The following is a 14,571-nucleotide window of genomic DNA, read 5'->3' as shown; positions in this document are numbered from 1 at the left end:
TATCCATGCATGGGTAAGCAATTCGGTTTGAAAAGTTAACCATTGCAATAGACTGAATTGTGCCCCTCCACAAATTCCTACAGCTCTTCCTCGACCTATGATGGGGTTACGTCCTGATCAACACAATGTAAGTTGAAAACATTAAGTCAAATGTGCATTCAATATGCCTGACCTGCTAAACGTCCTGGCTTAGCTAGCCAACTTTAAACGTGCTCAGAACACTCTTGCTGATATTAGCCTAGAGTGGGCAAAATCATCTTGCACAAGACCATGTTATAAAAAAAAGTGTTGAGTAGCTCATATAATTTATTGAACACTGTGCTTAAAGTGTCAAAGAGGATGGTTATAAGTATATCAGTTGTGCACCCTCATGGCTGTGGCATGGCTTGGGGACCATGCTCACTAGCCCTGCAGAGCATCACGGGAGAGGTGGTACCACCTGTTGCCAGCCCAAGAAAAAGATCAAAATTCAAAATTTGAAGAACAGTTGCTACTGAACACATATCACTTTCACATTCACCATGGTACAGTCGAAAAATCGAAAGCCGAACCATTCTAAGACAGGGACTGTCCATCTCCCGTAGCTCTAACCACCCAAGTGACTATGTTTGGAGACAGGACTTCCAGGAGGCCATTCAGATTAAATGAGATCATAGAGTGGGGGTCTGGAGAGAAGAGGAAGAGCGAAATCCTCGTCTCCATGCACACACATGGAGGAAAGCACGAGTGAGCACACAGCGAGAGCACACACATTAGCATACAGCGAGAAGGTGGCCCTGGCCAGGAAAAGGCCCTCACCAGAAGCCCACCAGGCTGGAACCGTGAGCTCAGACTTCCAGCTTCCAGAAAGGTGAGAGAGTGAAGTTCTGTTGTGTCAGTCCCCTGGTCCGTGGTGTTCTGTTACAGCATCCTGATATAAGATGGATTTTATGTGCATGGTCTTAGTTGCGGGGAAGGCGTTATGGCTGTTTGCATTTGTAAAGCCTAATTGTACACCTAAAACATATATATTTTATCATATACAATTATGTCTTGATAAAAGTGTTTTAAGGTAAATATCAGTGTTTAGATGGAACTGATTGACTACATCATATTTCATCTGGGTAAGTCCCTTGTTTTTGGAGATTCTTGCAAGATTTACACAGTACCCTCTTCATCCACATCAGTGATGCTTACTGGTTGGGTCATTCAACACATCCCCATATGCGGGACCAAGCTCCTCAGGGGCTCTGTTGCTCCCTGGGTTGATAGGACTGGGTGATTCCCATCTTCCTCTGAGTCAGTTTCCTCATCAGTAAAGGAGAGATGGTGACACACTCCTTGAGGTCACTGTGAACTGAGACTGTGAGCCACAAGAGTTTGGTGTGAGGGACATGCTTCACACTGTGTATTTTTGGCATGATTGCCGTGGGAAAATCATACACGCTCTTGTGAGATGCCAAATTATATTCAGGCAGACCAAGCCTTCCACCTTCTCGGAACTCACCATCAATCAGTCTCCTCAGTGAAAACCTGGACCAGCTTTCTTAAAGCGGATTGCACCCCATCACCCAGGAGGCTTGATTAAAATGCAGATTTCTGGCTGGGAGCCAAGGGTATGGAATGAGACTCTCCAGGATTGGACCCTGGGAGTGGGCATGGCCACATGCCCTGGAGAGATTCAGACAACTACCTCCCCAGCACATTAATCATGTTAATGAGACTCTCACCAGCTCCTGTGCATGTGCATTTATCCAGCTCCTTACCCAGTGCTAAGGACACAGCGGGGATGGTCTTCACAGGAGGTGGGACCGTAATTGCCCCCATTTAACAGAAGAGGACAGTGAGGCTCAGATGAGTTGCTTCCAAATAAAAGGCGTGCTGCTGGGCTGAGCTCCCAGTCTGGGTCTGTGTCGCTACTAACCTCCATAGAACACATCTACCTGCTCAACAGACCTTTATTAAATGCTCACTAAGTACCAGGTTTGGTGTAGGCGTTAGAACCCAACGGTGAGCAAAACAGAAGAAGTTTCTCCCTACACTGTAATTATGGGAAACAGGCATTTGAAAGATGTACTAGTCAGGTGAGGGTAGGTTTTGCTGCTGTAACAACCGTCCTTTCAATCTCCAAGCTCAAAACAACAAAAGTATTTCTCACTCATGCTGCCCATCCCCCATGGGTCATGGGCCCCTCTGTTCCTCACTCAGGGGCCAGAAAGATGGCACAGTTACTTCTCAAACACTGCCAGTCACCAATGCCTGTGGGAGAGAATGTTCTGGAGGACTGCACAACAGCTAGAGAAGTCTTTCTCCCCAGAGTGACATAAGTCAGTTCCATTCACAGATCACTGGCTAATACCAGTCACATGAGCCCATCATCCCAGGAGGGGCTAGGACAGGTTCTATGAGGACCTGCCATGTGCCTAGGGGCAGGGAGAACACACAAGAAATAAATTGCTAGCAGGGGAAGAAGCTCATTTACAATTAGAACACTGGCCAGCAAGGAGTTAAACTGGAGTTTGGGGATAAAGAGACAGGGGTGCAGAGGGCCCTGTGCACAGAGGGTGCCTTAGATGGGATGGTCTGGGGGAGTGACACTGAAGATGTTGAAGGAGTCTCAGCTTTGGGTTAAGGGAGGCCACTCTCTTGATAAACTTTTCTTTGTTTGGTGAACAATGTGGATTTATCAGGTTCAATTTGTTGGAAAGCCCAGTCAAGGCCCTTTCCTGAGTGTGTTGATATTCTCTGGATCAACCCTGGAAAAGCCACTGTCCTTTTTGAATTCAGTTTGCCCATCTGTAAAATGGCACCACGGCCCTGCTGACAGGACCTAAACTGGCTGCCCCCACCATAGAAAGAGCCTAAAGAGCCATTGCTGTTGCCATTGTTGTTAGTTATTGTTGTTAGTTATTAATGTCCAGCATTTTTTTTTTTAGAAAGAAAGAGAGAGGGAGACAGAGAGAGAGAGAGAGAGAGAGAGTGTGTGTGTGTGTGTGTGTGTGTGTAGGACAGGGAGGGGCAGAGGGAGAGGCAGAAAGAGAATCTTAAGCAAACTCCACATACAGAATGGAGTCAGAGCAGGGCTCGATCTCACGATCATGATCTGAGCTGAAATTAAGAGTCAGAGGCTTAACTGACCCAGACACTGGGCACCACAAGGGCCAGTGTTTTTAAATGGGGAAATGTATAATAAAAAGTTAGGGCTCTGACTCAGTATCCTCAAATAGCAGTAGAGGAGGCAAGCCCAGTCCAGGACTCCCACACCACACCAGCTGCGTGTCCATGTCCTCATCCCAAAGGGGCCAGTCCGGTCAGGGTCAACCTGTCCTGTAGGGCAGTGAGTTGGCTGTCTCTGGCCCAGAGGGCCTCTGAGGTTCCCTGGGAGTGTTAGGAATCTCCGGGGTCTGTATACTTGCTCAGTGAGAGCTGGGAAACTGAGTGTGCACGAGTGTGCAAGTCGGCTATGTGTGTATTCATGCGGTATATGTGGGATGATGAATGTGAGACTGCCTTGGAGTGAGTGATCAAGAGTGTGTGTTAGCTCTTGTGTGTGAATGTATTACTACTGTGTGTACATATACACTCATGTGTGTTGTGGTATACGTGTGTGTGCAAGCATAGGAACATGTGTGTGCGGTGAGTCGATGTGTGTGTATGTTGTGTGTGTGTGTATAGGTGAGCGTACGTGGTGTGTAAGTGCCCGTGTGTGTATGTGTGGTATACGTGAGTCTGTGCGTGTGCGTGATGTACGCGTGCGTGCACATGAACGAGCGGCGAGTATGTGTGTGTTTTAGGAAGGATGATGCCCAACGCTACAATTGGAGGTTGCAAACCAAGATTATAGCTGATTGCCTCAGAATTAGAATAAAAACATTCATTTTTGAGACCTGGGGCAGAGGCAAGAAACACTAAACTCCGTTTCCTTCATTTCCTTAATCAACCCTTTTAGCGTAATCTTATCCCCTATCTTGCAAATTCTAATCCTTACTGGCCAAACCCCAGAGCCCAATGAGGAATGCAATCTTTCCAAAGGACTGAAGTGATAGCGGTCAGTCTCTGGGGAGAGGGATGAAGAGAGACAAGTCCCACTGGATGAAAGAGGTCTTGATTATCCCCTCACCACAGCCCCCCCCCACCCTGCCCAGCCCTGCCCCTGGACACACACCCGCTGTCTCCGCGTGCAGCTCCCCTCTCCCAACCCAGGGGAGCAGGAATCAGGCAAACAGGTTTTGATGGGTGAGACATCCTGGACTTCTGTGCTGTCTCAAGGCGGGTCTCCAGCCCCCAAGATCCCCGCCCATCCCCGCACCGCCCCCTCCCCCGCCGGGGTCTGGTCCCCATAAAACCCCGCCGCCGCCTGCCGCGTGAAAGGGGACCAGGGAGATGAAGTGCAGCCCCACAGCCGGGGGTGGGGTGGCCGGGTCCATCCGGAGAGCCTCCGGAATCACGTGCCCCTCTGACCCTGAAGCCCAGCGGTGTGTCCTTCCCCTCCTGCTCCGGGTCTCAGCGTGGGGCCCGGTGCGACGGGGCCCTGTGAGAGGCAGCCCTGCCCCACAGGAAGGCACCGCGCACGGATTCCAGGCCTGTGGTTTTCTCCTCCTATTTGTAATCGTTTGAATGAGGTCAGAATTAAAATCCGTTTCCATGGTGAGAAAGGAGGGAGGGACTTAGAAACCGACACAGACGAGCTCTTGAAAGAGACAAGAAAAGGGGCAGAGACTGAGAGACCGGGACTGGAAGGCAGGAGGGAGGAAACGGAAGGGCCCAGGACGCGGGGCTGGGACGCGGAGGCTGGTGCGTCCGCCCATGCAGGTCGCCGACCGCTCTTACAGCAAGAGCACCATCCTGGCGCTTGCTCCCTGGGACAGGGTGAGAAGTGTCCGGAACAGGGGGCTCAGGTCTCTGCCCCGGGCTTTGCCTGCGATCTCCGCGCCCCCCCTCCCCGCCGCCGCACCCTCCCCCCACTCCGCCCAGAACCGAGGGGAGGGAGAGGAAAGGAAGGGGCAGCAGAAGAGAAGGAGTAAGGATGGGCGGGAGGAGCAAAGAGGGCCTGGGTCCAGATCAAGAAAAAGGCAAATGGGAAAGGGGGCATGAAGGCACAGCCCTCTGAAGACAGACCCAGAGGCAGAATGAGGGAGGCAGGGTGAGGAGGTGGCCACGGGAGGCCACCCCAGGCAGGCAGGAAGGAGCCCTTGGCCTTAAACGCTGCAGCCCAGATCATACCCAGAACCCTGTGACCAGGTGGGGGGGGGGGTCCCTTTGCTGGACATAGGGAAACAGGATGATGGGGGAATTAGAGTCCACCTCCCTGAAAGTCCCAGGAACTTTGCTAGCTCAGCCCCTGCCCCATGAAGTCCCTGCTTTGGGGCACTGGAACTGTCACCTGAGGGGCACAGAGAGGTTGAGAAACCCATCCACAACCACAAAGCTGACCAGTGGGAGAGAGGGGAGGCAAACCAGGGCTCCTCCTGCCACAGCCCCCCAGGACTCTTCCTGAGCCTTGGGCCTGGCAGGGTGTTAGAGGGCTCTGCGTGTCCACGCCCATGTGCTGAAGCTGCAGACTTCAGCTCCCATTCAGGTGGCTTGGAAATATTATTAAAAGGCAGATTTAGGGGCGCCTGAGTGGCTTAGTAGGTTAAAGCCTCTGCCTTTGGATTGGGTCATGATCCCAGGGACCTGGGATCAAGCCCCACATCAGGCTTTCTGCTCAGTAGGGAGCCTGATTCCCACCCCCCACCCCCGCCCCCCACTCCCTGCCTGCCTCCCCCCCCCCGCCCCCACCTGCCTTTCTGCCTACTTGTGATCTCTGTCTTTCAAATAAATAAATAAAAATCTTAAGAAAAAAAAAAAAGAGGCAGATTTGGCTTTGGCATTCTAAACATTTTTTAGAATGTAAACATCCATGGCTGACCAGTTCCGGTGAAGGCTGATGCTGCTGGTCTGGGGACACACTCGGAGCCGTGAGGGACCATGCCCTCCTGAGGATGGCAGCCCTACAGGACTCAGTTGCCCAAGTTATTCAACCAAAAAACTGAGAGATATCCTGGGGAGTGGGGAGGGGAGAAAATGAGGAAAAAGAGAGTCCTGGGAGCAGAAGTGTTCTGGTTTAAGTAGAGGAAGACTGTTGTCAGCACCTGCTTCACTGAGAGGCCCAAGACCAGAGCAAAGATAAAGAAGTCATGGTCACGGCTGCCCACAGGTGGTGCTTCATGCCAGCAAGGCTATGGCAGGGACACTAGTCACCATACAACATCTGGCCTGGGATCTGGTGACCCCTGGGTGCCAAGTAACCCCGGGAAAAGCCCTCAACCTTTCTGACCCCCAGCCTCCTCATCTGTGTAATAGGGAATACTACATAATCTGTCCTTGGGGGACAAACACAAAATCTGCACTCACTTCTTTGGGGTGACAAGGAACCACTAATGGTGGGGGACTTTTAAACAACACAACTTTCTCCTATCACAGTCCTGGAGACCAGAGTCCAGAATCAAGCTGGTGGCAGGGCCACATTCCCTCTGAAGGCTCTAGGGGAGATGCTGTTCAGTGCCTCTTTCTGCCTTTGGTGGCAGGTGTGTGTGTGTGGGGGGGGGGGCAGTCCTTGTCTCCTTGTCTGTGGCAGCACCATTCCGATCCATCAGCCCCTGTCATCACCTGTTGTTGACCCACACTAGGGCAGGAAACATGGCCTGTCTATTTCTTCCTACAGAAGGTCTAGAAGCAGAAACGGACAGAATGGGGACAGGGCAGGTTACTCACTGCCCCTGTTCTAACTTCCCTTCCAAGAGCTTCCTCAAGGGCTGCTTTGAACTCAGACCTATTTCCTTCTCTCTGTAGGCTTCCAGCATCCCCCAGACCTGACCCTCCACTTCCTCCTTCCTTCCTCAATATTTGCCCTGGGGAAGAGGGGGTGGAGGCTGCCAGGGAGGGAGAAGGGGCGGTGCTGTGCGGATCCGTGGGCAGCTGCTGCTGGTCCTAGGACACATGCTTCTGTCTGGCCAGTACCTTTCCAGCTAGAACCACACCTACAGCCTCATTTCAGCCTGGAGGAAGGGATACCAACACTTCCCTGTCTCAACCATTCGTTTCTCCTGCATTATCGCCCATATCACTCTTGGCAGTACCCACTGGCTTCAAATCCCCTGGGGCCTGCTGGGGCCCCAGCACTTCTCATTCAGCAGCAGGTCAAGGGTGGGGCCCAACTGTCAGCATTTCTCACAAGTTCCCAGGTGCTGCTGCTGCTGGTCCAGTTGAGAACAGTGTTCTGAGATGAGTATCTAAGGTGGGTGTCATTACCACCATAGTATAAATAAGGAATGACAGATTCAGAGAGGTATAGCAATTCACCCAAAGCCACACAGCTCCATGGGCTGTGCTTCCATGGCTCATGACACTAGTCCTTAACTGGTCTTCAGCCTCCATGTTCGCTGCCCCACATCAGTGCCTGCCATCCTCCTCCCACTCTCCAGCATCAGACTCACCCCCACAGAGCTCTGCGCTCATGGAGAGGGAAGACACTGACCATGAACATGGCAACTCCAGCACCAGGTGGGAAAGGCAGATCCCTATGAGCCTGAGGGCTAGCCAGGAACTCTGGAAACACCTGGGGAAAGGGATGGCTTCCAGATGGGAATGAAGGCAGGCCTCGCAGAAGGGACTTTTGAGCTGGGTCCTGAAGGACCAGCTGACCTTCCAAGGTGGAGTCAACTTCCTCATGCTTACAGATCCTCCACTTCCTCATTGAAGCCCCGTCCTGTCCCACCAGCTGTACTCAGCTCCCCCAGCACAGAAAGGAGGAGAAGGAAGAGATGCATTCAGAGGGAGGGGGAAAGGAGGAGGAGGAGGAGGAGGAGGGAGGGGGGTCCCATCTTGGGCTCTGAGGCACAGGGACTTTACAGACATCCTGGGAGCCAGCGCAGGTCTGTGTGACTGGTGGAGGTTAAATGCAGCCACAAGGCCCAAGTTGGGAAGCCATTCTTCAATTTGTAATAAAACCCCCGATGTAGGGATGACATGCCATAAATCAACACTCCACGAGTCCCATCCTGGAGTAATCTTTTCAATTATCTGCTTGCCCAGTGCATGTCTCCTAAGACGATCAGAAATGTGCAGCAGGGATGCCCACTATAGCCAGGAAGCACTGAAGCCTGAAGGGTCAGTGTTGGGCTCAGGGGCCCCAGGCCCCTGAATGGATGATATATGAATGGATGATGGTTGGATGGATGGTTGAGTGGATGGATGGTATGAATGGATGGGTGGATGGATGGATAATGGGTGGATGGATACATATATGAATGGATGATGGATGGATGGATGGTTGAGTGGATGGATGGTATGAATGGATGGGTGGATGGATGGATGATGGATGGATGGTTAGATGTTTGGATGGATGGTTGAGTGGATGGATGGTATGAATGGATGGGTGGATGGATGGATGAGGGGTGGATGGATGGATACATATATGAATGGATGATGGATGGTTAGATGGCTGGCTGGCTGGATGAGTGGATGGATGGATGGATGGATGGATACATACATGAATGGATGGATGGATGGGTGGGTGGGTGGATGAGTGGATGGGTGGGTGCTTGAGTGGATGGTTGGATGAGTGGAGGGGTGGATGGATGGGTAAGGGATGGATGGGTGGAAGGACAGTGGCTGAATGGGTAGATGGCTGAGTGGGTGGGTAAATAAATGAAAGTTAGGGCTTGGAAAAATAAGTGGATTAGAATTACGGGTGCTGAGGACGGGCAGCTTTGCAGAAGAGGTGGAGTATTTCTCCCTCAAAGATAAAGAAATTTGTTCTGAGACATGAAGGGGGAAGTTGAGAAAACATACATTTTTTTCCCTTCATGTATTCAAACATTTCCCTGGTGCTGTGCTGGTTTCTGGGGATCTAAAGGAATGGGCTGCATGGCAGCAGAGGGAAAGCGACAAGGGGGTGGGTGGTATGGGTCGCAGTCAGCACTATTTGAGCAGAGCCGAGGGGACCAGGAAGAGCCATTGACCTCCCACTGGTCACCACAAAGAGGGCCACTCAAGGGCTCTTCCATGCCAGGTGATGCTGTCTTCTAAGTGGCCCCAGCTCTTGGCAGTGAGGTGGCTTGGCACCCTCCTTTGCTACTTCTGGCAAGCCTGCCCATGCCTGAGCCCTGACTCTGGAGCTAATGACTGCCTGGGCTCCCCGGAGACCACCACCATTTGGCAAACGCTTGTAGAGGCCAGGGGATTTTCCTTGGTGGTTCCATGTGACAATGCCCCCCACTCCCCGGGATAGAATATTCTCCATCTTGTAGATGAGGAACGAGAAACTCAGGAAGGTGAGCCGTTTCACACAAGGTCACCAGCTGGTGGGGCCGAGGGGTTTGAATTCATACCCTGGACCGAGTAACCCCAAATCCCAAGCCCGTCCCCCCACACTGTGCCACTGCTCTGCATGGATGTCCCGTCTCCGTTGCTAGGGTAACCCCCCTCCCAGCCCAGCAGTCACCCCTCCTGGAGCGTGATTCTTGCACCTGACATCATAATCCTCTGTGACATCTTAATCAGCTCCCAGGCAACTAACAGTGCCCACAGCAAGCAAGCCCAGTGAGTCAGCGGGACCTGGACGGGGCCCACCTGCCCTGTATCTGCCTTAACCCTTGCCTGCCCACCCCAACCCGGGTGGTGGAGTCAGGCAGATAGTGCTGCAGGCCCAGACGATGCTGCTAACCCTCCTGAACTTCCATCTCCTCGTCTGTAAAATGGGCATAAAGATTCCTGTCCAGTGGTTGCAGGAAGTCATGCAAGGCTCTGACAAAGGTGGTGAAGGCACTGTGTCATCTTAAGGAGTTGTTATTGTCATGATTCTGCTCTGAGCTGGGTATCCTCAGAGTCTGGGTCTCCAGCAGCCCCACAGAGCTCCCTGGGAGAAAAGGGGTGCGCACACACACTTTCTGTTGTGGGTTGCATTGTGTTGTCCCCCAAAATATGTTGAAGTCCTAACTGTTTCCCATGCCCCCATACCAGCCAGTAGGACCTTGTTTGGGAGACGACATCTCAGCGGAAGAAATCAAGTGAGGACAAGGTCATACCCAAGAAGGTGGGTGGGACCTTAAGAGAGAAACTTAGACACATGGAGGGAGGATGGTGTGAACACAGACGGACCATATGAGGCGGATCCTGCAAAGGTGCAGACACAAGCCAAGAACCACAGAAGATCCTTGGCCGCCACTGAGGCAGGAAGAGGCCAGGAGGGCCTCCACCCAGAGAGTGTGAGGCCCTGCAGACCCCTTGATCGTGGAACGCTCACCTCTTGAACTGTGAGAAACCATATTTCTGTTTTAGGCCCTCCATTCTGTGGTGCTCCCTACGCTGCCCTTGGAAATGAACACATGTCCTAAGGCAACAACCTCAATTCCAAGTCTCAGGGGGTGGGGCCAAGTCTCTCAGAATCACATGCACCCTATACGGCGAGGATGCTGGATGGCTTCCAGCAAGCCGCTGAGCCCATCTTCCAGAAATCAGGACTGCAATCCCCCCTTCTGGGGCAGAGGTGAAGAGTGAATGGCACCAAGTCTGAGAAGTGTCAGCAGAGGCAGAGGGGGTGGGATGCTTTACTTGCTGGCATTCTGTAGCATGATTTCTCTTTTTTTAAATTCTCATGGGAAGCCCTGAGTCTCTGCTCAGGAGTGCCCTGGCATCCTGTAGAGGACGGTCAAGCTCCTCGAAGCCTCCTCTCGGGAGCTGCCCCCACCCCCATCCCACCCCGGGCCTTACACACGGACCACAGACCAAACGTGGCAGAGCAGGGGACATCTTTGATGCCCCCTCCTTTCCTCTTCTGTTCTCCCCCACCTTCCCCCTCCCTCGCATCTGGCTCCCTCACTAGCTGAGACCCAGAGCTGGCCTTGGTGTTTGAGACCTATTCTGCCCCAGCTGCACCAGCTGAGCTGAGGGGCCTACTGTCCCTGCCTTGGACATCCATGCACATGTGGGGAGGGAACAACCACAGTACAAAACGTTTGTTTCCTCTTGGTTTGTTGGCCTGAGCCTCCTTTGCAAGGTTCAGATCCTCCCTCACTCTCAGTACCTGATCCACCATTTTTGCCTCCCCTGAAATGGAGAGCCCAGCGCGAGCCCATGTGGCCAGGAGGATTCAAGGAGCGAGACTCATGGTGGGCAATCCTTATGCCATTAATATCCTCCTCGTGCCTGAGGTTGGAAGCAAACCCAGTTCAGTGAGCCCCTTGCCTTCAGCCACAGCCTCTTGATGCCCCTATTTTCTCATCTGTTAAGTGGGTTAATGGTGCCTGGGTTTAGGGGCTGGAGGACACAGTCACCGAGATGATGAAAAGGCTTAACCCAAAGCCAACATCACCACCTTCTCCCTCCACTGCCTTCTTCACGCTGTGAGGGTGAAGTCTAATTGTCAGTCCAAAGAATTCTTCCAAGTTTGCCCCACAGGATAGAAAGGCATCAATACACCCCCACAGGCAACCAGAGGCTCCACGCAGGAATCACTGCCCAGCTCCGTTGAGTGTCTCAGGGAGAGGTTTTCTGTCTGTACTCAGAAAGTAGAAGGAGCACCCTTGCCTGAGAAGTGGGGAGGGGTATGCTGGGCTGGTTTTGTTTTTCTGGAAGGATTGTAAACAGGATAATGAGGACTTAAGAAGGCAGCTGTAGGGGCGCCTGGGTGGCTCAGTGGGTTAAGCCACTGCCTTCGGCTCAGGTCATGATCTCAGGGTCCTGGGATGGAGTCCCGCATCGGGCTCTCTGCTCAGCAGGGAGCCTGCTTCCCTCTCTCTCTCTCTGCCTGCCTCTCCGTCTACTTGTGATTTCTCTCTGTCAAATAAATAAAATCTTTAAAAAAAAAAAAAAAAAAAAAAAGAAGGCAGCTGTAATGACTGGAGTCCAGGGGAGCCCCCACGCTGTCCCATGCTGCCCTCTGATCAAAAGTCCTGAGCATCTGGGAATGTCAATAGGCAGGGGGGGTAGCTGTGAAGACTTGGGGTTGCTTCCCCACCTCACACCCTGCACACCCTGCCCCTTCCCACCTCCCTGCTGTTCTTTTCTGAACTGGCTTGTTCTCTCCCACTTGGCACATCCAGACTGTGTCCGGTCCTCCCAGCCCCCACTTCACAGGCTGCCTGAGCCCCAGGGTCATCCTCCTCCAGGGAACTACTTGCCACCTGAGAGGGAACCCCACAATGTGAACACACACGCCAGTCCTTCCAGGGACAGCACCCAGGTCATGTCTGAGGGTATCAGCTTACAAACTGCCATTCTCCGGATGGGGATTTGGAGCAGGGCCATGAGAGTTCCCCAGCTGTGCTGCATCTGGACAAGTGTCTTGACTTCTCTGAGCCTCAACCTTCTTCCTAGAAAAAGTTTCAAACATCTCCCTGTCAGCTCGGATAGTCATTGCAAGGCTCAGATAACGTGTGAGATGGGAAAGTGGGTGTATCTTCCGGGATATGCTATAAACCTCCGTCACGGTGGCTGTTCCTGTCACATCGTGCCATTGCGTGACAGACCATTGTGTGACAGGAATCTTCTGGAAAGCCCACTGACCTCTTATAGTCAGAAAACAAATTTTACCTCAGGCTTCCTCAGTGCCAGGCACCGTGCCAAGAACTTCACATGCTTTCTCTTGTGTATTCCTCACAACATAAGGTGGGCAGATGGCATTAAGCCCATTTTCCAGATGAGAAAACCAAGACAGGAAGAAATCAGCAAGTTTGTTAAAGCCACAGCTAGTACGTGGGAGATTTTTTTTTCAGTCATTCGAAAATACTTCCTGAGTGTCTGCTATGTGCTGAGCCCTGTGCTTGGTGAATTCACCCTGATGGGTCTGAGTGTGAAGGGGGCGAGACAAATAACAAACAAAGAAAGAGAGATCATAAAATGTCCAATGGCAGCACGTGTTATGGAGAAGAATCAGCAGGATAGACGGACCCTTTGTCTGGGGGAGAGTTCTGGAGCCTTTAGAGAAGGTGGTCCAGGGAGCCTTCTGTGAGAAAGCCACGCTGCAGCAGAGATCTTGGAGGAAGAGAGGAATGGAGCTCTGAAGGTGTCTGAGAGAAGAGGGAACACCTAGGGACTCTCCCCGCCCCCACCCCCAGGCAGGGGTGCTTGGACAACTTGATAAGCCTGGATGGCTGGCTGTAGGATTGAGCCAGGTTTCAGAGGAAGGGAGAGTGGGAAGGAGGGAGGGTAGAGAGATGAGGGGAGAAGGAGGGCATGGATCCCAGATCCCCAGGAGCCTCCCGTGCCCTGCTGACCGACCGCACCTCCAGGGGTCTGTGCCCCTCCCTACAGCAGGTAGGTGCAGGGCACTGAGCGGGAGCTGGGAGCCAGGCTCAGGGTGTGGTAGGGATGAAAGGACACCGCTTGGGGGTCAGAGGGCTGGTTTGGGATGCTGTCTCTAGACACTGGCCCATCTAGTCACTGGACCTCTCTGGACGCCCACTTTCTCATCTATTTGAAAGGGCACAGCAGTAGCCGCCTGGGGTTGGGTGGGTGGGTTGGGGGAAGGCGGTGTAGGCAGGAGCAGACCAGCCAAGCACTGCCCTGAGTCCCTGGGGCTGTGTCAGGAACAGCTCCAAACACTTAGGAGGTGTTCTTTTTTTTTTTTTTTTTTTTTTTAAGATTTTATTTATTCATCTGACAGACCGAGATCACAAGTAGGCAGAGAAGCAGGCAGAGAGAGAGGAGGAAGCAGGCTTACCGCTGAGCAGAGAGCCCCATGCGGGTCTCCATCCCAGGACCCTGGGATCATGACCTGAGCCAAAGGCAGAGGCTTTAACCCACTGAACCATCCAGGCGCTCCTAGGAGATGTTCTTATTCAATTAATCATCACCTAGAAAAAGAAAGGGAGGCTAGAGAAGGTCAGTAACTCCGCGGAGACTTCTTGGGGTTTTAAAGGTGGCCTCCTCCGCTTCTCTCCCACCGGACGCCCCCTTCCCTCCCCCAATCCCCAGCGGCCTCCCCTTACCTGGCAATCACGCTCCCTGCTGGCTCAGGTTACTGGAGGCCCTGAGGGGTCTGTTTAAACAAGTGTGTCTGAGCCGGAAAATCAAACAGACAGCGACCCTCCGGGGCCGCCGCGGGACCACCGCCGGGGACTACCCCTGAACCTGATAAGGCCGGATCTCTTTTCACTTAATTGGGCTGAGGCCAGGGGCCTACCTTTCCATCAGATAGGAGGTCTCCCCAGGGATGGAAAGGGTCCCCTTCAGGTGGGGCTGTCGCGCACCCCTGGCTGGGAAAAGAGAAGCCCAAGGGGCTTGGGAGCAGCACCCGCCGGGGAGGTGCCCTGTGAGAGTTTGCTCGTTCCTGCCTGAGATGCTAGGGAATACTTCTGCACCCCCAGAAAGGCCCGGGGAGGGAAATTCAGCTTTCGGAGGAGGGTAGGGCTTGTGGATAAACGCCCCAGGGCCGCGACCTCCCAGCCTCCTCAGGCCCCACACTTGGCATTCCCCACGCGGCCAGGGGAGGCGCTGCGGAGCGGAGGTGGCCTCCTCGGCCAGGACTTTGGGAGGGACACCAAGCACGTTGTGTAATCCGTTTGGGCTCCAGATGCCTATCTTCAGAGGAAGAGGCAGCTAGAACTC

This window comes from Mustela putorius, unplaced genomic scaffold, assembly GCF_011764305.1.
Source record: "Mustela putorius furo isolate JIRA1106 unplaced genomic scaffold, ASM1176430v1.1 tig00000083_pilon_pilon_pilon, whole genome shotgun sequence".
NCBI classification, from domain to species: Eukaryota; Metazoa; Chordata; class Mammalia; order Carnivora; family Mustelidae; genus Mustela; species Mustela putorius.
The sequence above is the reverse complement of the archived record's forward strand: the minus strand, read 5'-3'. Positions refer to the sequence as shown.